This window comes from Heloderma suspectum, chromosome 2 (assembly GCF_057233095.1).
Source record: "Heloderma suspectum isolate Gila_16-S chromosome 2, 16-S_ref, whole genome shotgun sequence".
NCBI lineage: Eukaryota > Metazoa > Chordata > Lepidosauria > Squamata > Helodermatidae > Heloderma > Heloderma suspectum.
In genome coordinates, this window is record NC_139459.1 from 335,030,704 (window position 1) to 335,055,288 (window position 24,585).

Consider the following 24,585-nt stretch of genomic DNA (forward strand, 5'->3'; position numbering starts at 1 on the left):
ATGAATGTTGTTGTTGTTGTTGTTGTTGTTGTTGTTGTTATCAATTCTCCCTTCAAATTTCAACACCACGTTTATGCAACCAGTTTCCTACAATAAAAGGAGGGAGGTGAGTCTTGGCAGTAGGGATGTACGAAAGTCACTTACCTTTTCAAAGGGTGACATTCGTGGGGGGGGGAGGCGCTCCGTCCCTCCCCCCCGAATCCTGGCTGGCCGGCTCCACTCCGCAGGGATTCTGTGGAGCCGCCAGCTGGCTCCGCCAGTGGCCAGACATCCAGCCGCTGGCTAGCAGGGACGCAAATGGCGGCGGCCGTAGCCGCCGCCGTTTGTGTCCCTGCAGTCAGCCGTGATAGGCTACGTAAATGTTTGTGTAGCCTATCACGGCTGATTTAAAAGAAAAAAACGCACGTACGCAAATGGCGGCGCCCATGGGCGCCACCATTTGCATTCCTTATTTTGGCATGTCTTAGTGTACATAAACATTTATACGCTACATATAAATATGCTACGCTATTTGCGTTCCCCTTATTTTCGCCGTCTTAGTCTACATAAATGTTTACGTAGACTAAGACGTGCCAAAATAAGGAACGTAAATGGCAGCGCCCATGGGCGCCGCCATTTGTGTACGTGCGTTTTTTTTCTTTTAAATCAGCCGTGATAGGCTACGTAAACATTTATATAGCCTATCATGGTGTTTTAAAAAAATCTAGCTGTGATAGGCTACGTAAATCTTTAGTTAGCCTATCACGTTTGTTTTTTTTTTTTTAACTGGAAATGGCGGTGGCAGCAGCTGGTTGGAAGACCGGCTGCCACAGCCGCCACCGAACTACCGCCGGAGCCGCCGCCAGAGCTGCCGCCACCACCAGGAAGATCCGCCCAAGGTAAGTCCCGTCCCGGGGGGGGCGGGGGGGAAGACCATTCCGCCACCGATTTCGGGGGGCTGAATGTGCTGGCATTTAGCCTCCCCGAGATCCGTGGCAGAATTGTCTGACATCCCTACATCAATCCCTGGGAAAATTCTGGAGCAGATGATAAAGCAATCCATCTGGAAGCACCTTGAAAACAATGCAGTGATTACTCGAAGCCAACATGGATTTGTCAAAAACAAGTCCTGCCAGATGAATCTGATCTCATTTTTTGATCAAGTAACCTCCCTTGTAGACCGTGGGAATGCTGTAGACATCATATACCTCAACTTCAGCGAAGCTTTCGACAAAGTGCCCCATGATATCTTGATGAGCAAACTAGCTCAAAGGGGGCTAGATGAAACAACGATCCGGTAGATCCACAGTTGGCTACAGAATCGGACTCAAAGAGTGCTTATCAATGGGACCTTCTCAAACTGGGGAGAGGTAACGAGTGGGGTACCGCAGGGCTCAGTCCTGGGCCCAGTGCTCTTCAACATTTGTATTAATGACTTGGAGGAGGAGGTGCAGGGAATGCTGATCAAATTTGCAGATGACACAAAATTGGGTGGGATAGCTAATACTTTGGAAGACAGAAACAAAATTCAAAGTGATCTGGATAGACTGGAGCGCTGGGCAGAAAACAACAGAATGACATTTAATAGGGATAAATGCCAAGTTCTGCACCTAGGAAAAAGAAACCAAATGCACTGTTACAAGATGGGGGATATGTGGCTCAACAACACTACAAGCGAGAAGGATCTTGGAATGGTTGTCGATCACAAGCTGAATATGAGCCAACAATGGGATGTGGCTGCAAAAAACGCAAATGCTCTTTTGGGCTGCATTCATAGAAGCATAGCTTCCAAATCCTGGGAAGTACTAGTTCCCCTCTACTCTGCACTGGTTAGGCCTCATTTGGAGTACTGTGTCCAGTTCTGGGCACCACACTTTAAGAAGGATGCAGACAAACTGGAGAGAGTTCAGAGGAGGGCAACAAAGATGATCAGGGGACTGGATACAAAGCCCTATGAAGAGAGAAGGAAAGAACTGGGCATGTTTAGCCTTGAGAAGAGAAGACTGAGGGGAGATATGATAGCGCTCTTCAAGTACTTGACAGGTTGTCATAGAGAGGAAGGCCAGGATCTCTTCTTGATCATCCCAGAGTGCAGGACACGGAATCATGGGCTCAAGTTATAGGAAGCTAGATTCTGGCTGAACATCAGGAAAAACTTCCTGACTGTTAGAGCAATACGACAATGGAACCAATTACCTAGGGAGGTGGTGGGCTTTCCCACACTGGAGGCCTTCAAGACAAGGCTGGACAGCCATCTGTCAGGGATGTTCTGACTTGGATTCCTGCATTGAGCAGGGGTTGGACTCGATGGCCTTGTAGGCCCCTTCCAACCCTACTATTCAATGATTCGATGATTCTATGAGAGCTGCTGGAACTGGAGAAGTGGTTGAGAGAGCTGGACCAATGACAATAAGATACTGCTTGAAGAGACCTGGTAAAATAGGGACACAGTCTAGTTGGTTAGCTGGATAGGTTTGTTCCTAGTTGTTTTATTAGACTCTTGCTCGTATGGCATTATGTTGTTGTGTATATGCATTGAGATTTTAAAACTTTTTCGTATTGACTTTTTCTTCAATAAAATTTAATCTTTCTTAGTTGAAACTTCATGGTCTCTTTTCTTTGTGGGAGTTAATCACCTCATGTCTAATAGTTAAATCCCACACTGCCTAAAGTAGTTATCTGAGACCTAGAGAGTTTGAAGGCTGGTTTTCTTGAGGCACTCAGAGAAATACAAATATTCACCTCATTAAAAAAAAAATGCCACAGGAAGGGAAGAGCAAAAAGGAGTGTGGGCACACTTCCCACCCCTACCTCCGTTTGTCCTTCCACTCATGGAACTGGCATTGGACACAGGGATTTGACAAAAGATATTAATATTTTCTTGACAGCTGGGCATCTCTTTCTAGCTTTTGGAATAACCTCCATCAGAGTTTGGGAAGTTGACACACTCCAGGGAGATGGGGTACAGAAAGGAGTTGAAGGAGGTTTGCAATTTCAATCCAGAGAGCAGAAGGAAGGAGCAGTAGAAGAGAGATGGGAGATGATAGCTAGAATTAGCTGAAAATGAGGGTACAGTCTTGGGTTAGGGAAGGTTCTACAAGTTTCTCTCTGGGAATTAGATGGAGCATTCTCAGATGAAGGAATACATTCTCTTCCACTGTGTTCTGCCTGTGGATTTATAATGAAAAAAAAGAAGACAGTCTCCAGATAATAGGTGCAAAACTTGGCATTTATCCCTATTAAATGTCATTCGGTTGTTTTCTGCCCAGCACTCCAGTCTATCCAGATCACTTTGAATTTTGTTTCTGTCTTCCAAAGTATTAGCTATCCCACCCAATTTTGTGTTATCTGCAAATTTGATCAGCATTCCCTGCATCTCCTCCTCCAAGTCATTAATAAAAATGTTGAAGAGCACTGGGCCCAGGACTGAGCCCTGCAGTAGCCCACTCTGACTCTTCCTTTCCTCTAGAGCTCTCAGCTTCCCTCCCTCCCCACATCTGCTTCTCTCTGCCTTTTTGCCTTTGGCATATATAACTAGAATTATCATTTTTTCTCTCTCTCCCTAACTCCAACCAATGAAGAGAATAGGGTGGGGGTTTTTTTCATGTCTTCTAACTAGGTTTCTATTTCTTGAGTTTGAACCTTTTCTCTCTCTTCTTCTGACCTTCTGTCAGAAGGTCCTGGCTTCCTGAGCAAAACCTCCTGACCTCTACATTCTAACTAAAGGTTTGACTTCAAAACCATTAACCTTTTGGCTGAAACTTACTAATCTCTCTCTCTCTCTCTCTCTCTCTCACACACACACACACACACAGACACACACACACACAAACACACACACACACACACACACATGCACACATACACACAGAGACACCAAGATTTAACCCCATAATATTCTACAACCAAACTAAATACAAAAAAGGAACACAGTTCTGTTTCTTCACATCCTGGTCACACATTCACAGTACCTGGGATGGCCACACTCACAAAAGAATGTTGCAATAAGGAAGGCAATGCTACATATAATATCACTATGAGGATCTTTGGGCAGGGGATTAGATTGCTTCTTAATCTAAACCCATGTGTGTGTCTGTGCGGGTGGGTGGGTTGGTGGTGGTGTTATGTTAAACTCATTTTGGAGAGATGTGAAAAGAGGTATGCTTTTGAAAAGCCGCTTGGGAATGCGTGGGATAAGGAGATCCATGCTATTTCATTAGAGTAAACTTAAATTGAAACAGATAATTGAACGTTGTGCTAATAACATGCACTTTTCCCCTAACTATTCCTTGTTCTTGCCACAGTGATGGAAGACAATATTAGGTAAGCTAATGCTTTTGCATATCCATCTAATGAGCTTCTAAATAACATCTTTATCTGGTGAGTACAGTATATATTCTTTATGCATTGAATGATAGGCCTGACACACTTTTTTTAACCTGCAAAGGATAGATGAGAACACTTTGTGGGGGACAACTCTAGGCAGATAGAGCTACTGAAGGACTTACCACATAGGAATAATACCCAGAAAGAGTGTGGCAATGAAGGAAAGGGATGGGCAAATCTGTCAATTTCAGTTTTTATCGATTTTCCATTTTTCCAGTCTTCAGTGAGTTCTGCCCTATTTCTGTATTAGCTTGCAATTTTTTAAAAAGGGCACACAAATTCATATGCATTTTCACATTGACCTAATAGATGCATTTTGAAAGCAACCTTCCATGATATAATGCATTTTTGTATGTAATTTTCATAAATATATGGTTTTGTGTATGCATTTCCCTCTAATGTATACATTTTATATGCATTTTTAAAAATCAGAGCACTGTATCGCAATATTCTGAGAAGTGTGAATACTGGAGTAACAGCCTTGCAGTTTGCATATTAGTCCAAGAGATACAAATTAGGTAAGTTTGCATTAAAATGTGAACCAGACAGATTTTTCCCCATCCCCTAAAGCCCCCTGAGTTATTGGCAAAATTGAAGAGACAATTGCTGAAGGCAAAGGTGGGGGTAAACACCGAGCAAAGCATCAATGTTCTGGATAGCAAGAGTGATATCTGGTAAGGCAACTGGTCAACTACCTGAAAGGTGCTCCTGTTGTTGCACTCCAGCCTTGACACCCGTCGTTAAGATGCTCATTAGCATGAAAGGTCATTTGATGTTAACAGAATGGAGATAGTAAGAAGGACCCAGCTGGACTTTTGTTTCCAGCAAGCACAGCCAGCCTCCCCAAGCACCCTCTTTTTGTTATACGGGATGAAAGACCAGCTCAGTCTTTATCCCATAGCAAGTATCACCGTTTGCATTGCTTGTGAGTGTTGTCTGGTTGTGATGTCATGGCCTTTGAATTGTATGAGAAGCCTCAGGTTTGGGCAGCCAGGGTTTCCCTCTTACCAGAGGCATGGGGCAATGCCACTGAGATCACCCAGTCTCTCCTCCCAGAGAACAGGCTAGTCTGTGCTGAAATCACTGGAGGGCTAGCCTCATTCCCACTGAAATCACTAGGCTTCTTGCTTGCCAGAGCAAGGTGCCATCACTGGGTGCCTTGCCTGCCTTACTCAAGGCTTCCTGTTTTCCTTCCTCTTCACCTGAGACCAGAGGTTGCAATGTTTGCTAGTTTTTATCTGCAGGAAAAGGGCTTCAGCCCAGGGAAAGATATATTGCTCTTGGAGGTTCTTAGTACAAATTGTAGCTTCCGCCCTCTCTTTCCCTTCCATGTGTGTGTGTGTGTGTGTGTGTGTGTGTATGTTTAGGCCTTAGGAAGACACCTTCGTGTGGTCTTAAAAACTGCTTTTAGGCCTGGAGCTCAGCTTTGTCAAGAATGCAGCTAATTTCCCCACCAAGGCATAACTTGGTGAAGGCTGGATCATCCCCATTTGGTGTAAGTGTTAACAAATCCATTTGCTCAGCTAATTCTCCCAATATCAGCTTGTGCATTTGAATCTCTGTAAACCTCAGTCAATGTGCTATTGTGGCATTATCCTCTTCAACAGTGTCTGAGCGTGGATCTGGATCTCTTTGGGTGGGAATTGCCTTCTTAGCCATAGAGAGGGTTGTGAGAACTCGCTTGTGCCCGCCAAGCACGGGCGCTCGCTGAGTCTCTGCTGCTGCCCCCCCCCCCCGAGCTGGGCTGCACAAGCTGCGGAGGGCTCGGAGAGCAGTCTGGGAACTTCCCGCAGCTCCCGCTCCTCGAGGCGAGCTGCCATTTTTATGTAAGACGGTGGCTCGCATCAAGGTGTGGACAGCTGCAGGGGTGTCCCCGCTGCCTCAACTGTAGTGGCAGGGGGAGGAGAGGATAGGTGTTCCCTTCTTCTCCCCCCACCCCCGGTACAGCAGAAGCAGTGGCGAGGGACAGGCTTGTTGTTTTATGGAAGTGTAAGAGACTTACGTAAAATGACCAGCCCATCCCACGCCACTGCCTCTGTAGCAAGGGGGGGGCTCCCTTCTTTCTCTCTTGGTGATAGGTGACTTGCTGAGGGACCAGGCACCGGCACTCCTGCCTGACTCAGCACATGGCAAGTTGAGCAAGAGCTCGGGTCTGTGAACTGGCATCCGGGGGGGGGGGCAGGCAAACCAGGCTTTGAGCCCCAGCTGGACTCTCATGCCATCCCTAGCCATAGATGCTCTATTTGCCAATGTCTAAAGATTCCTTAAAAGTGGGTGTGTGAGTCCAGTTGGAATGAATGTGAGTTCATACACTGGTCTAACAAGAGCACATCATGGAACAGGGTAGAACCCTTAAAATGTTTTAAATTAATGGGAAAAAATGATGTCCATTCAAAAGGTGCTAGTAATTAGAGAAGTGTGAGACTCTCCTGAAAAAAAAAATGTTGCTAGTCAATGAAATTCTTGACGTTTCTCGCCAGGTTTCTCAGCTGTTTTGTGCAAACAAAACTGAACTAGTCTTCAGTGTTTCTCCAGGTAGAATTGAGTGCCAACAAACATCAGGATGTGTGATCCTGTGCCCCAGGAGGAATTTTGGGAGTTAGCCCAATTTATTTGTTTCACCTATTGGTCATAAGAAAACATTTTGCTAGTCTCATCAAAACTCTTTTGGTTTCCTTTGGAATTCTCCAGCTTCATCTTAACAAACAGTAATCAGTAGGGCCTTTTGTAAGCAAAGGCATTGCCTTCTTTGCTGCTGCTGCTGCTGCTGCTTCCTCCTTCTCTTCCTCTTCCTCTTCCTCTTTTTCTCTGAAACTAACATAATAATAACACTCCTTCCCCAGGTGGGTGCAGTTCTCTAAAACCAATTATACCAGAGGCCAATGTCAGCCACTGAGTGTTTTGCATTACCGAAGCCAAAGGCGCATTAGAGGACAGCGTGCACAGAATCAATGTGCAAAAATTAAGGAAATACGTTTTTCATTATACAGCAATACTTAGAATTGATCCCTTAGGCTTTAGGGTCACCTCCACTTTGCTTGATGCATCAGCGAGTGCAGCACAGTGTGAAGTAGTTGGAATGCAGGGACTGAGCGACAGTAATCTAATTCCAAATGAACCACAACCAAATGTTTGGAAGATAAAGGTAGGCCGGGCACCGTGTTGCTAGATGCACCTTTGTTGTATCATCTCTTCACTGCATCTCTCACTGAAGAGACAAAAAAGGCTGGCTGGAATATTTATCTTTGTGTCATGTTGGCATTGGCAATAATAATGGGATAACCAAACATATAAGTTGATAACAGGGAGAGAAAGAGAGAGCAGTTTCATTGAGAAAAAAATAAGTGTGAAAGAAGGGGAAAACATGAATGCCATCAATAGCCAGGGAGACCAGAAGATTTCATTCGGGCAGCATTTATAAGCAAACTGACCTGATTTGCACCTCCCAAACCAATCTGTGGGTTGGAATGCAGTTATCTTTCTGATTTTGCCTGTCTCCAAATATAGCAGTACAGTTTTCAGCTTTAAAATGTATAAAAATATGTATAAAATGTATGTTATGATAGAATGTGTATAAAAGTACCACTTTTAGGATAAAATGCATATAAATTTTCATGTAGATTTTTTTTCAAAAGAAAAATCACAGATTAATGGGGTAATAGGATGGAACTGATGTATGAATGTCTGAATGAACACCTGTGAAACTGACACATGTGAAGCTGACACAGACTGAAAATAGTCTGATCTGTCCATCCCTACCAGCTATTTTTGCCCATGCTTGTAAATGCTAAGCTACAGCTGATAATACTGGGTATCTTGCCTGAGTCAGGTAAAAAAAGGATTCCACTCCATAGGCACAAAGCTCTGTGATCTGTAGAGGTTCTTGAATCGATGCTCGAGGTCTGCCTCATGTAATGATGGATGAATAAAGACTAGTGATAAATCATTATCCAAAATATGTAAGGGAGCCTTAAGGATTTTGACAGAGCTCCCTATTGTTCCTCAGTTAATTCACTGAAATCATGCACAACTGACATTTGCAAACTGTATGTAATTTTCCTAGTGGAGAGCACTGTTATAGCCAATCAATAACTTTCTTATTAAACCAAACTGCCACCAAATTATTAATGAGCTTTTCAATTGCATCTTTGTTTCTCTCCCCACTCCATCTCCCATCTCTCTCAATAAATGGCACACCACAACAACCATTTTGTGTACTACATGACTTCTCAGGCTCTCCTTGTAGAGCTTCCTGAATGAAGCAGCAGCAGCTAATTTCAGATTCGGGATCAACTAATACGAGCTATGTCTATCTTGACCCAATTATTTATTTCAACCCTCCACTAACCCAATTCCAAAATTTGTAAGCCCCATTATGTTCCTCTTGATATTGTTGGCAACATAATGCTGCTGATACATGTCCCTCCATTCTCAGACAGACTCTTAACCAACCCCATGGGTCTCCAAACCCCCAGTCTGAGCCCTACACTTCTGTCCCTTCCCTTCACTCAAAATGTATCTGACGGTGGCAGCGGAGTCAGTGATAGTAGTGACCAGAAGGCCTCTCTTTGAGGCTTCCATGTCTCCCTAGTACCTGAAACACTGAAGATACACATACCAGGAACCATAAAGTTTTCTAGGGCAGCTAAGTACTCGATAGCAACTACAGACAGGGGAACTTACTGCAGTCCAGGTCACGCACCACTCTCTGGACCCCCACCAGCAGTACAGAGAGTCCCCGGGGGGCACGAGTGCCCAGCGTGTGGTACACAGCTACTCAATCCCCTGCTGAGCCACCATTTTGTGTAAAATGGTGGCTCAGCCTTTTTTGTAAAGGTTCATTTTACACAAATGGTGGCCATAATCCAGCCATTTACTTACTCAAGATTACAGGTGTAAATGGCCATTTACACCTGTAATCTTGCATAAATGGCCACTTTACGGCTATCGTTCGAGTAATCATTTGCAGCTTGGCAAGGGATCGGGGGTCCCTGCAGTTGCCCGACTCAGTGCATGCCAAATCGTGCAAGTGCAAAGATCCACAGACTGCCATCTGGGGGGCTGAGCTAGTGATTTCTTGCCAGGCCTCGAGCCCCATCTGGATGCCTATGACATCCCTAATAGCAACATCAGACACACTGGAAAGTCCATGTCCCAAGGTTCTTTGTCCCTGGGAAGCTCACTACTGCAAGGCGCAGTGGGGATTGGGAGGAAGTCCCTTTCCTCAAATGGATAAGAAGTATCCTGTCATTACTGCCATGACTATCCTCCCTCTTTCTACCCAACTTTTCTCTCCCATAATGGTGCAATCCTACTCATGTCTTCTCAGAAGTCAGCCCCACTGAGATCCATGGGACCTGCTCCCAGGTAAGTGTGTATAGGACTGCAGCCTATCTGCAGTCCCATCTAATGTTCTCATTAGCTCTTAAAAAGACAAGAAAGGGCTTAGCTATTCTCTAACGTGTCAAGCATTGTGAAGGTTGTCCATCTATTGAGATGCATTCTAACCAAGAAAAATCAAAACAGACCCTTCTCTTCCACACCACACTTTGTTCTTTCCAAACTTACATTTCACACTGTAAATAATTTCAAGGGCTGCTGAGCATTGCCACTTTGGGAATGAAAAGGGCTTGCTGCACTGAGACTGAAAGACAGTTGAAAAATTTGCACACATTTCTATAAATGAAATAAGGCTCTAAAGCAACAAGCATCAGTGTTTAACTCTTTCTTCTCCTGGTGCATTTGAACATTGATTCATACATGAGGTATTCAGTGTATTGCACTGAGTGCCACATATATGACTATCTGCCAACTGGACAGAAGTCTGGTTTCATGAGCTCCTGGCTCTCAGGGAACAAGTTCCTTCCCTTGAAGCCATGTTTGCTGACCTGGAGAAGCTGAAAGAGGTAGAAAGATTGGTGGATGAGACCTTTGGAGACCAAATAGCGGTGCTCCAGTCCCTGGATGAGACTTCCTCTGCTGTCATGGAGAATTGGGGGTCTCGGGGAAGGAGGGCATCATTCTGAGGAAGAGGGAAAAGGGACCCATTCCTCAGAAGATAAGCAAATATCCTCTCGCACCACAGATGTGCCTTTGGGAGGAGGGGGGATTTTGGTAGTGGGAGACACATAGACAACTGGGTTTGTGTGTGGGGGGTGCAGACTGCATGGTGAATTGCCTGCCTGGTGAGAAGGTTGTGGCTATCATGTGCTATCTAGATAGCTTTGTAGATAGTGCTGGAGTGGAGTCAATGGCCATGGTCCATGGTGTTAGCAATGACATGGGGAGACACAGTCATGATGAGTTCCTGGAAATCAAATTTTGTTTTCTAGGTAGGACATTGAAATCCAGGCCCACCAAGATAGATTTCTCTGAAATGCTACCTGTTCCACACGTAGGGCCAGCTAGACAGGCAAAGCTGAGGAGTATAAATGGGTGGATGAAATGGTGGTGTAGAGAGGAGGGGTTCAGATTTGTTAGGCACTGTGGAACATTTTAGGGACAAGCTGGGCCTGTACAAGAGAGAAAGACTCCAGCAAAGGATATACAGATTCCCCACCGTCCGTTCCGGTGGGGAATCCACAGGGGGGAGGCCATCTGTTCCTCCCCCCCCCCGGAATTCACATGGAGTGGTTCCGCTCCTCCAGGATTCCGCAGAGCCGAGGGCCACCCCGTTCCACCATCCACATGCCCCGGAATCCCCCATGTTTTTTTTCAGCTCCCTGAACTTATGTAAATAATTCCGTAAGTACCGCCACGCGTCCACTGTTGGTCTCCATAAGCCTTGGGTCATGGGAAAATGCATATTTATTTTTGTAAAAAGGGTAAAGCCCTTTGCAGGGATTCCCCATGTAACTTCCAGTCACCTGACATCACCTGACCTCACCGGACCTGTCCTGACCTCACCTCACCTCACCAGACCTGTCCTGCCCTCACGTCACCTGACTCCACCTCACTTCACCGGACCTGTCCTGACCTCACCTCATCTGGCCTCACCAGACCTGTCCTCACCTCACCTCACCTCACCTCACCTGACCTCACCTCACCTGACCTCACCTCCACAGACAATAAACAGAAAAGATGGGGGATTTCTGTGGAATTCAAGACCCAGACCCAGTGAAAGAAAGCCTCAGATCACAGGGAAAATGCCTCATAAAAAGGGTAAAGCTGGTCGCATTCTTCTTCCTCCTTTTCCAATTTACAGATTTCTTTTCATAATTATTTTCGTAAAATCTGCCATTTGGTGGTAGGGATGTACGAGAGTCACTTACCTGGTCTCGCAGCTTGCTTCGCGGTGGGGGGGAGGCGCTTCGCTGCTCCCCCTGAAGTTCAGGCCGGGGGGGAGGCTTCCCGCCTCGCCCGGCAGAAATTCAGGCCAGGGGGGAGGCTTCCCGCCTTGCCCGGCCGAAATTCAGGCCGGGGAGAAGCACCCCGTCTCCCCAGCCGCGAACTTCAAAAAAAAAAAAAAAAACGCCCCTGTGATAGGCTACGTAACGATTTACGTAGCCTATCACGGCTAGATCTGCAAAGTCAGCCGTGATAGGCTACGTTAATCATCACGTAGCCTATCACGGGTGAATTTGAAAAAAAAAAAAGCGCGTACGCAAATGGCGGCCCCCATAGGGAGCTGCCATTCATGTTCCTTATTTGGTCCCTGTAGTCTACGTAAAGATTTACGTAGACTACGGCGAAAATAAGGGCAACGCTATTCCCTTATTTTTGCTGTAGTCTATGTAAATCTTTACGTAGACTACAGGGACCAAATAAGGAACGCGAATGACAGCTCCCTATGGGGGCCGCCATTAGCTGTATGCGCTTTTTTTTTTTTAAAGTCACCCGTGATAGGCTACGTGACGATTAACGTAGCCTATCACAGCTGACTTTGCAAATCTAGCCGTGATAGGCTACGTTAATCGTTATGTAGCCTATCACAGGGGCGTGTTTTGTTTTTTTTACTTTTCTTGTAATGGCGGCGGCGGCAGCCGGTCAAAAGACCAGCTGCCGCCCCCGCCCCTGACGAAGACCTGCCGAACCGCCGCCAGGACCCGCCGCCGGGAGGGACATTCGTGAAAGGTAAGTCCCATCCCAGGGGGGGCGGGGGGGCGGAGAATTTCTCCCCGAACAACCTTCGGAGGACCGAATGCATTGGCGCTCAGCCCCCCGAAGTTTCGGGGAGAAATTCTCCCCCATCCCTATTTGGTGGGCAAAAAAAAGGGGGGGTCTGCGTGAGCTCCGGTCCAGTCGACTGGGCTGCTCTGTTCTGAGGAGGATTCTGCAGACTGGATTTCTCGGAATTCGATCCCATTTAAGATTCGTGCGGAATTCTCTGACATCCCTAGGCTCCACTTGAAGCAAAATGGAACCAGACTGCGGGCACTAAACATGAAAATGGTGGAAGAGCAGCTTTTAAACTGAATGCTGGGGGAAAGTTCACAGGAGCTGGGAAACATATGGTTCAGATTGACTAGGGGTGTACGAAACCCCACTTACCTGCATCCACGGGGGGTCCACCGGGGGGGGAGGCAATCTGTTCCTCTCCCCAAAATCCTCAATGTGGGGGAGGCGATCTGTTCCTCCCCCCACCCCCAGAATCCTCCCCTGTCAGCTCTGCTCCGCAATGAGTCCGCAGAGCCGCCGGCCGGTGCTGTCCACCGCAGCTTGACTTCTGGCCGTGGCCAAGCTGTGGCCGCAAATGGTGTCCTGCATAGGGGATGCCATTTGCGTCCCTGCTTTGCCATGATAGGCTATGTAAGGATTTATGTAGCCTATGACGGCAAAAAGGGAGGCACGCAAATGGTGTAGCGGATGCCATTTGCATCCTTCCCTTTGGCCGTGATAGGCTATGTAAAGATTTACGTGATAGGCTACATGATAGGCTATGCAGGACGCCATCCAGCAGTGGCCAGATCCAGACCCACCAGAGGCAGGTAGGATCCAGTCCATGCAGACTTCGCAGGGTGGTGGTGGAGATTGCTCCGTTCCACCATGGACTCCGGGGGGCTGGATTCCAAAGAATCCGGCCTCACTGGAGTCCATGGCAGAATTCTCCGCCATCCCTAAGATTGACTCACTGCTAGGGTATGAAGATGAAAATGTTTCTGATTGCCCAAATGGGGACAGGAAGGGAAGAGGCCAGGAGCATATGGCGAAATATGATAGCCAATCAAAGAGGCCTAAGGGCCATAGCACACACCAGAGACATCTGGGGAGGGACACCATGTATAGGAGTTTCTATGCAAATGCTAGAAGCCTTCAAGCCAAAATGGGAGAGTTCAAGTGTCTGGTTTTAAAGGAGAACCTAGATATAGTGAGCATTATGTAAACCTGGTAGAATGGAGAGAACCAGTGGGATATTGTGATTTCTTGATATAAACTCTAGAGAAATAACAGGGAAGGGTGTATTGAAGGAGGTGTTGCTCTGTACGTCAAAGAGCGCATACCATCGAGCAGAAAACCTAAAAGGGGAATACTCCTCCAGAGAAGTGCTGTAGATACCAGGCTCCAAAACTAATTTAGTGCCAGGGACATTATATCATCCCTCAGATCAGAATGCTTAGCATGAACTTGAGATGAAAAATTAAATGAAGGAAACATCCAAATGAGCAAGTGTTGTAATGATGGGTGACTTCTATTATCCCCATATTGACTGGATAAATGCATGTTCCAGCCATGATAAAGAGGTTCAATTTCTTGCTGCCCTAAAAGACTGTGTCCTAGAACAGTAGGTCATGGAACCCACCAAAGGGTAGGTGACCATGGATTTAATCCTAAATGATGCTGCTAGGGATGTATGAATACCTTACCTTGCCGTCTGCAGGGGGTCTGCCGGGGGGGAGGCAATTCGTTCCTCCCCCCTGGAATTCTCGCTGGCCAGCTCCACTCCGTATTGACTCTGCAGAGCCACCGGCCAGCTCCGAAGCCCCAGCGATACAGCCACCATTGCCATATTGCTGGCTGGACTGACGTACTGCAGACGCAAATGGCGTCCAGCGTAGTGGACGCCATTCGCGTCCCTGCTCTTTGATGTGTTACGCCATTTGAGTCCCTGTTTTTTCACGCAATAGGCTACGTAAAGATTTACATAGCATATCTCATCAAAGAGCAGGGACACAAATGGTGTAGTGGACGCCATTTGCATCCACAGTCCAGCCAGCATACAGCAATGGAACTGGTAAAAAAAAGAAGAAGTTGAAAGGGGGTGTCAAGAAGGTTAAATCCCTTCAAGATGCTTAGAGGTTACTCAGACCACAATAACAGAAGATGACTCAGCTAGAATGTATACCACAACATAGGAAAGGTAGCACCAAGTCCACATGGTCACCAGCATGGTTAACAAGCAGTGTCAAGGAGGCTATTAGGGAGAAGAAGGCTTCCTTCAGAAAATGGAAATCTTGCCGAAATAAGGAGAGCAACATGGAACACAAACTTGCACAAAGAAGATGCAAGCAGACAATAACAGATGCAAAAAAGCATTTTGAGGAGCGTATTGCTAACTAGGGATGGCGCAGGCATCTGTTTTGGTCGGCAAATCTTTTGGACCACTGGCCCCTGCACCCCTCAAGCTGCACCCCCTGAGCTCTCCCCCTCTCACTGGCCCTCTGGGCTGCACTCAAGCCCCCCCCTCCATGCTCAGTAAGCTGCCCGCAGCTTACCTGGGCCTGTTCGTCTCTGCCTGATTGCCATGTTTTTAAACTATGTGGGCACATAGACTTATATGCAAAAAGCACTGCAGATCACCCATATACCCTAGTTTCACTGCGCTATTTTGCGTATAAGTCTATGGGGAAGGTAGCTGGCTCAGGTCAACTCAGCCCTCCATCCTTCCAAGGTCGGTAAAATGAGTACCCAGCTTGCTGGGGGAAAGGTAATCACAACTGGGGAAGGCAATGGCAAACCACCCCGCTACAGTCTGCCATGAAAATGCCAGCAAAAGCGGCGTCCCTCTAGGAGTCAGCAATGACTCAGTGCTTGCACAGGAGGAACCTTTCCTTTTCTTCGATGGGGAAGCACTTCCAATCGCCATGTTTTTTAAAAATATGGCGATCAGCATAGAGACGAACAGGCCTGGGTAAGTTGTGGGCTGTTCACTGAGTGAGGAGGGGGGACTTGACTGCAGCCAAGAAGGCCAGCGAGCAGGGGGAGAGCTCAGAGGGCTCCCAGAGAACCTGAGCTGGGATGTGTTCTCACATCCCTATTGCTAACAATATCAAGGCCAACAATAAATAATTCTTTACATATATCAGATGACCTTCCAAGAAAGAGATCTTGGGGTTGTGATGGACAGTTCAATGAAAATGTCAACCCACTGTGTGGCTGTTGTGAATAAGGCAAGTTCCCTGTTAGGTATAATTAGAAAAGTAACTGAAAATAAAACTGCCAATATCATACTGTCTTTACACAGATCTATGGTGGAATCACACTTGGAATACATCGCACCTAAAAAAAGATTTTGAAGAGTTGGAAAAGTGCAGAAAAGGGCAAGTGAAATGTTCAAGGGGCTGGAACATATCCCCTATGAGACAGTGTTAAAACATCTGGGGCTGTTTAGCTTGGAAAAAAGGAGGGTAGGGGGAGACATGATAGAGGTGTACAAAATTATGCATGGTATGGAGACTGGATAGGGAGACATTTTTCTCCCTCTCTCATAATACTAGAACTGGGGTCATCCCATGAAGCTGATTGGTGGGAGATTCAGGACAAATAAAAGGAAGTACTTCTTCACACAGCACATACTTAAACTATGGAATTCACCTCCACAAGAGGTAGCGATGGTCATCAGTTTGGATGGCTTTAAAAGGCAATTGGACAAATTCATTGAGGAGAGACAAGAAGGCTTTCTTAAATGACCAATGCAAAGAAATCGAGGAAAACAATAGAATGCGAAAGACTAGAGATCTTTTCAAGAAAATCAGAGATCTCAAGGGAACGTTTTGTGCAAAGATGGGCATGATAAAGGACAAAGAAGGCAGGGACCTAACAGAAGTAGGGATGTATGAAAGTCACTTACCTTTTTTCGGAATTGATTCGCAGTGGGGGGGGAGGCACTCCGTCCCTCCCCCCGAATCCTCGATGGGGGGGAGGTGATTCGGTCCTCCCCCCTGGAATCCTGCCTGGTCTGCTCCGCTCCACGGCGGCTCTGCAGAACAGCTGTCCAGGGCCATCCGCAGCTGGACTTCCAGCTGCGGACGGGCTGCTGTGGATGCAAATGGCGGCCGCCATAGCAGCCAACATTTGCGTCCAGCCAGGCTGCCATGATAGGCTACGTAAGTATTTACGTAGCCTATCACAGCTGGGAAACAACAACAACAACATACGCAATTGGCGGCTGCGGCAGCTGCCATTTGCATTCCCTATTTTTCACTGTTTTATCTTACATAAATATTTACATAGGCTATTACTGTGAAAAAGAAGGGGAACGCAAATAGCGTAGTGGGCGCTATTTGCGTTCCTTTTTTTTTGCCATAATAGCTTACGTAAATATTTACGTAGGCTAAAACGGTGGGGGGGAAAGGAGCGCAAATAGTGCCCACTACACGATTTGTGTTGCCCTTCTTTTTTGCCGTAATCACCTACGTAAATATTTGTGTAGACTAAAATGGTGAAAAATATGGAACACAAATGGAGGCCGCCGTAGCCGCCGCCATTTGCATATGCCGTTTGGGGGGTTTTGGTTTTTTTATTGGCTTGCCGTGATAGGCTACGTAAATACTTATGTAGCCTATCACGGCAAAGACCAGGATGCAAATGGCAGCTGCAGCAGCCGGTCGAAAGACCAGCCGCCGCCGCCAGAGACTCCACCGGAGCCACTGCCGGAGCCACCACCGGAGCCGCTGCCGTTCGGAACATCTGCCCCAAGTAAGCCTCGTCCCAGGAAGAATCCGCGGGGGGTGGGGGGGCAAGCTGTTCCGCCACGGATTTTGGGGGGCTGAATGCCAGTGCATTTGACCTCATTGAAATCTGTGGCGGAATTCTCCGCCATCCCTACATCCTAGAGAGTGTAGAAATGGAATAGCACTCATAGTCAGCAAAAGGGTGAGAAAAGCAGTACTGGGGTACAATCTCAAAAACGATAGAATGATTTCAGTACGTATCCAAGGCAACAACACAGTAATTCAAGTCTATGCCCCAATCACTGAGGCTGAAGAAGCTGAGGTTGATCGGTTCTATGAAGACCTACAACACCTTCTAGAACTAACACCAAAAAAAGATGTCCTCTTCATCGTAGGGAATTGGAATGCTAAAGTAGGAAGTCAAGAAATCACCGGGATAACAGGCAAGCATGGCCTTGGTGTACAGAATGAAGCAGGACAAAGGCTAATAGAGTTTTGCCAAGAGAACACTCTGATCATAGCAAACACTCTTTTCCAACAGCACAAGAGGCAACTCTACACATGGACATCACCAGATGGTCAATATCGAAATCGGATTGCTTATGTCCTTTGCAGCCAAAGATGGAGAAGCTCTATACAGTCAGTAAAAACAAGACCTGGAGCTGACTCTGGATCAGATCATGAGCTTCTTGTTGCAAAATTTCAGCTTAAATTGAAGAACGTAGGCAAAACCACTAAACCATTCAGGTATGACCTCAATCATATCCCTTATGAATATACAGTAGAGGTTAGGGATAGATTTCAGGGATTAGACCTGATAGACAGAGTGCCTGAGGAACTATGGATGGAGGTCCGTAACATTGTTCAGGAGGCAGCAACTCAATCTATCCCAAAGAAAAAGAAATGCAAGAAAGCAAGGTGCCTGTCTGATGAGGCTTTACAAGTAGCTGAGGAAAGAAGGGAAGCGAAAAGCAAGGGAGAAAGGGGAAGATATATCCAACTGAATGCAGAGTTCCAGAGAATAGCAAGGCGAGACAAGAAGGCCTTCTTAAATGAACAATGCAAAGAAATCGAGGAAAACAACAGAATGGGAAAGACTAGAGATCTGTTCAAGAAAATCAGAGATCTCAAGGGAACGTTTTGTGCAAAGATGGGCATGATAAAGGACAAAGAAGGCAGGGACCTAACAGAAGCAGATGAGATTCAGAAGAAGTGGAAAGAATACACAGAAGAACAATACAGGAAAGATATTAATGTCCCTGATAGCCAGGACAGTGCAGTCACTGAACTTGAGCCGGACATCCTCGAGAGTGAAGTCAAGTGGGCCTTAGGAAGCATTACTAACAACAAAGCTAGCGGAGATGACAGTCCTCCAGCTGAGCTATTGAAAATCCTAAAAGATGATGCTGTTAAAGTGCTGCACTCAATATGCCAACACATTTGGAACACTCAACAGCGGCCACAAGACTGGAAAAGGTCAGTTTACATTCCAATTCCAAAGAAGGGCAATGCCAAAGAGTGCTCAAACTACCGCACAATTGCGCTCATTTCACATGCCAGCAAGGTGATGCTCAAAATCTTACAAGCTAGGCTTCAGCAGTATGTGAACCAAGAACTACTGGAAGTACAAGCTGTGTTTCGAAGAGGCAGAGGAACTAGAGATCAAATCGCCAACATTCGCTGGATCATGGAGAAAGCAAGTGAATTCCAGAAAAACATATATTTCTGCTTCATTGACTACATTAAAACCTTTGATTGTGTGGATCACAACAAACTGTGGCTAATTCTGAAAGAGATGGGAGTACCAGACCACCTTACCTGTCTCCTGAGAAACCTGTATGAGGGTCAAGAAGCAACAGTAAGAACCAGACATGGAACAACCGAGTGGTTCAAAATTGGGAAAGGAGTACGACAAGGCTGTATATTGTCACCCTGCTTATTTAACTTCTATGCAGAGTACATCATGAGAAACGCTGGGCTGGATGAATCACAGGTCAGAATTAAGGTTGCCGGGAGAATTATCAACAACCTCAGATATGCAGACAACACCACCCTAATGGCAGAAAGCGAAGAGGATCTAAAGAGCCTCTTGTTGAGGGTCGAAGTGGAGAGTGCAAAAGCTGGTTTGAAACTCAACATTAAAAAAAACAATGAAGATCATGGCATCTGGCCCCATCACTTCCTGGCATATAGAAGGGGAAGAAATGGAAGCAGTGACAGATTTTATTTTCTTGGGCTCCAAGATCACTGCAGGCGGTGACTGTAGCCCTGAAATTAAAAGACGCTAGCTCCTTGGGGGGAAAGCTATGGCAAACCTAGACAGCATAGTAAGAAGCAGAGACATCACCTTGCTGACAAAGGTTCATATAATCAAAGCTATGGTTTTCCCAGTAGTAATGTATGGCTGTGAGAGCTGGACTATAAGGAAGGCTGAGCGCTGAAGAATTGATGCTTTCGAACTGTGGTGCTGGAGAAGACTCTTACGAGTCCCCTGGACTGCAAGGAGGTCAAACCAGTCAGTCCTAAAGGAAATCAACCCTGACTGCTCATTGGAAGGGCAGATACTGAAGCTGAAGCTCAAATATTTTGGCCACCTAATGCGAAGAGAAAACTCCCTGGAAAAGCTCTTGATGCTGGGAAAGATTGAAGGCAAAAGGAGAAGGGGACGGCAGAGGATGAGATGGCTAGATAGCATCACCGATGCAATGAATATGAACTTGAGCACACTCCGGGAGAGAGCAGAGGACAGGAAGGCCTGGCATGCTATGGTGGTCCATGGTGTCACGAACAGTCGGACACGTCTTAACGACTGAACAACAACAACAAGGCTATCTATGGATACTAGTCCTGATGCTGCATCCACTATCAGAGGTGGTATGCCTATGTACATGAGTTGCTGGGGAACATGGGTGGGATGATGCTGTAGCACTGATGCCCCACTTTTGGGTTTCCTGTGGACAGCTGATTGGCCACTGTGTGAGCCAAATGCAGGACAAAATGGACCTTGGTCAGATCCAGCATGGTTCTTATGTTCTTAACATTTTTGGAGCTAAGGAAGGCATCCCTTCATTAAGCTAGATACCTATCACAGTCCCTCACTTTCAGCCTGCCTCTCAACTCTAGGGATGGATGAATCTTCCAGTGTTGGTTTCTCTCTTGTTTTTCATTTTTCCAATTTTACTTTTGATTTTTTAAAACAGTTTGCATGAAAGCTTGTACACATCTGGGTACATACCTTTCCCTAACATATGCATTTTTGTATGCTTTTTTTTTAATTGGAGAACTCCATTGTAAACATCAGAGAAGTGTATGTTTCGAAGGATAACCAAGTTTCAGTTCACATATTGGTTCAAAAGGGTGAAATTAGATAAATTCACATTAAAATACAAACTGAGCATATTTATCTCCCATCCCTACTCAACACTTTTAAAAGATAAATATGGAAGATTTTCAACACATCTTTCAACTCCTGTTTTTCACTTCTTTTATGTTATATATCCAGGTTGAGATCCAAAACAATGTGCATAGGTTGAAGCGTAGGTTGAAGTACAGCTGAAGTGTCACTCACCACTTCTTCAGAAGCAGTCAAGTGCCAAAGTGACAAGCCATTTTCTAAACTGGATGTTGGTTTGTCTCATCAGTGCCCAAAAATTAGAGTTCTAATTTTGCAAAGAGTGCAAATGGCCTCTTAAAAAAAATTTATTCTATTTTGCGGGGAAGAGGAATTGGGGAAAACATTTCACTGAATTTCTCCAGGGGGAGAAGAAATTCTCCAACAGGTTGTGGTTTTTTTTGCGGGGGGGGGGGTCACCATTAGCAGGAAGCCAACTTTCCCCCATCTGTTTGCCTGCTGTTCGCTGCCTCTTTGGGGCGCTGCTTGGGTGCCATTTTTTGTCTTCCACTTGGCTTCTTCTCCTTCTTCACAATGTGATCCCAAACAATCAGGGATCACATTATGAAGGCGATGGCATCACGATGCCAAATAATGAATCAGGTTTGGTGGTATGACAATTCAAACAGCAGGGTGAGAGCAATGTTTCCTGAATCATATCATATACACATTCTAAATAGGCAGGGGAAGTGAACATATGTAAAATATGTGGAATTTCACAGTCCTGTTCGCAGCCCTTCCTCATATTGCCCCAAAGTAGAGGTCCTTCTCATTGCCCTCAATTTACTATGTGAGTAACTCTGGTAAAATAACACTGTGCCGTGTTATGCTAGTAACTCTCTGCTGTGCAATATATAACAATGCCAGCATGCTCTTAGAGGTTTTCTTTAAAAGAAGAATGTACCTAACATCCTGTATTTTGCATGCTGTGTCTACTCTGCTTACAAAAGGAACATTTCAGACATGCCAAAATATGCTGACAAAGAGGTCACTCTGTGGTGGTGTGCAAAGCCAAGCCTCCTGTGCACAACATAATTACCAATCAGTTTTACATAAATAGCAAAATTTAGGCCCATTATGTTCATTTGTCTTGAAATTAAAGGAATTAATTAAACATGGAAGATGGTGGGAGAAAAGAGGCCCAGTGCCTGCCAAACTGTTACTGCCAAGAGTGGGGGAGAAAGACAAATTTAGAAATCAGGAGCAGAGAAGGGTAGGAAGGAATATTTAGGCTGCAGTCCCACACATACTTACTGAAGAGTATGCTCTATGGAACATCCTTCTGAGTAGTGGAGGCTGGTGGCTCTTATTTCAGTGGGGCACTGATTCTACCCTTGGCTTCACTCAGAACTCTAAAAGAGCTATTCAAAGTGCTGACCCTTATCCCCAAAATGGTTTCAGCACCTTGGATGACTCCTTTAGAGTTCTGACTGGTTCTGACTGAAACCCAGAGCGGATCCACCGCCCCACTAAAATATGAGCCACCATCCACCACTGCTTCTGAGTACACATGCATCAGGCTGTGCTGTTAAGCTCCCATCCAGAAAGTCTAGTGGGCAACATATTGTACTGCATTCTCATGAATTATAGCAACCTCCGCTCGATTCTGTTTTCATGACAGGTTTCCATGGCAAGTGGCAATTGCCATGGAAATTGCCCACCCGCCTCCATTGGCTACTTCACTACGACATGTCACCGACAGCAAGCCTTGTGAAATCAAGTTCCATGTTCCAAAAGCTAAGGAGATCTGTGCCATGGTAATTATCAGCAGCTTGCACCATCCAAGATCTGCTTGAGATTTCCATATCGGATGAGACGTTAAAAGTATTCAAAGCATTGCAAAGCTGGTACCATGAGGCAGATTTGAACCAGTTTGTCACAGCTCACATCATTTATAGCAAACACTGGAATACTATTATGCAAACTTGACAAAACAGTGTAAATGCAAAATCAAAGGGCATGCAATTGATTTTAGAAGGGACAAGGAAAAATATGTGGTCTCTCTGAGCAACGGCTCCCTGCAACTATATCCGTGGGCAGGATATAAGCATGTCAAGGCAATTTATACAAATATTTACTAACCATCACAGGTTATTAAGAAGTTGCTAATCACAAGCATAGGAAGCTGCCTTATACTGTGTCAAACCATTGGTCCATCTAGCTCAGTACTGCCTGCACTGATTGGCAGCTGACCAGGGTTTCAGACAGAGGCCTCTCCTAGTCCTACCTAGAGATGATGGGGATTGAATGGGGGACCTTTTGCATGCAACGTATGTTCTCTACCATTGAGCTATGCCTATGGCCCTTCCCTGAATGAACTGTGTGAGTTAAACATGTGTATGTAAAAAAACAAACAAACAAACACAACACCCTAGGATATATATTTGAAGCAACACCATTTGCAAGATTGGGCACGATTGGCTCTCTTCAGCAAACAGCATCCTCACCAAATGCGCAATCCAACCTTATCTGCTTGAAACACATATCGAATTGCTTCTGTATTGTTGAATTGTTTGTGGTTGTCACTGATATTTTAGTTGTTTTATGGGGTGGTTGTACTTTAGGGGACATTTGTCAGTTTTAACTGTTTTAAAAGCTGTCTGTTTTAATGTTGTTTGTGTCTGCTGGGGGAAAGGTGTCTGAGAAATCAGTGCCAGCTCCAGGCTTTTGAGGGTCCTTGGGCAAGACAAGTTCAATAGACCCCCCCACACACACACACAGTGAGTCTACCTTCTCACTGCCATTGTCATCAGCTGCTACTGCTCCTCACCCTCTTTCCCATCACTGCTACCACTTGCTTGCTTTGCTTGCCAGGCAGAGAGCCAGGGAGCAAGGAGGCCTTGGCATCTACTGCTCCCCTCTTCTCACCACCACCATTGTCTGGGTCACAGTGAGACGAAGGTGGACAAGCAAGTCCAGGGCGCTCTTGTCAGTGGGCCCCTGCCAGGATGTGGGCCCTCAGCAAGTGCCTGACCCTTCCTACACTTGATTCCAGCCTGTAAGATACATTAATCATCATCACCATCCACCTCCATTCCTACTCTGAGCATGTGTGAATGGAGGGTAGACTGTATGTGTGTATTTGTGTGGAGCTAGGGGGATATTGTCCCTGACTGCTGGCCCTGAGCGCAGCCACCAGTATCCTGGGCCCCACCCATAGTCAGCTCCAGCTGTGCCATCCGGCTTGCAACCCCCAACCAATTGCCCACAGTTGCAAGTTGTCCTCAGGGGTGAAAAGCTTGGTTTGAACAGCAACGCCAACTTCCAGCATCTTGCAAACCTTGCAGACAACCTTGCGCTAGCTTTTTAAATCCCATTCTCAGACTATCCAGGCCAGGAGGTCACTTGCATTTAATCAAATATCAAAGCGGTGTAGAGCAGAAGGAGGTTGATTGAGATGCACGCTCTCCACAAGGTATGAATGGGGATAGGAAACGTGATGCCATGAACTCCAGTCAGTAGAGGCTGGTGGCTCCAATTTTGGTGGGGCTGTGAATCCATGCTGGGTTTAATCAGAGCCAGTCAGAACTCTAAAGAAGTTATCCAATGTGCTGAACCCATTTTGGGGACAGGGTTCAGCACTTGGGATAGCTCCTTTAGAGTTCTTGCTGGTTCTGACTGAAACCGGGAACAGATTCACTGCCCCACCGACATCGGAACCTTCAGCTTCCACTGTTCACATTGATGTAATTCCACTAGATGTGCCTGAACCAACCCAAAGGAATCTTTCCTCACCTTGGTCATTGGGCCGGGCCTGACACGCACATAAGTCATGTGTTTTTTCCATTATGTGATTTAGTCAACATTTGGTGATGGCCAACTGAATTCTTTGTTTTATTTAGCAGTTATTTCATCTATGTCTGTGTCTTTGAATTTTTCCTACCTCTGTCTTTTCATTGTATTTCGTATAGCTTTACATTGTATTGTAGTTTAAAAGTGTTGTGAACCGCTCTGAGTGGTACACTGGTAGGATTACATTTCTATATAGATAAATAAACA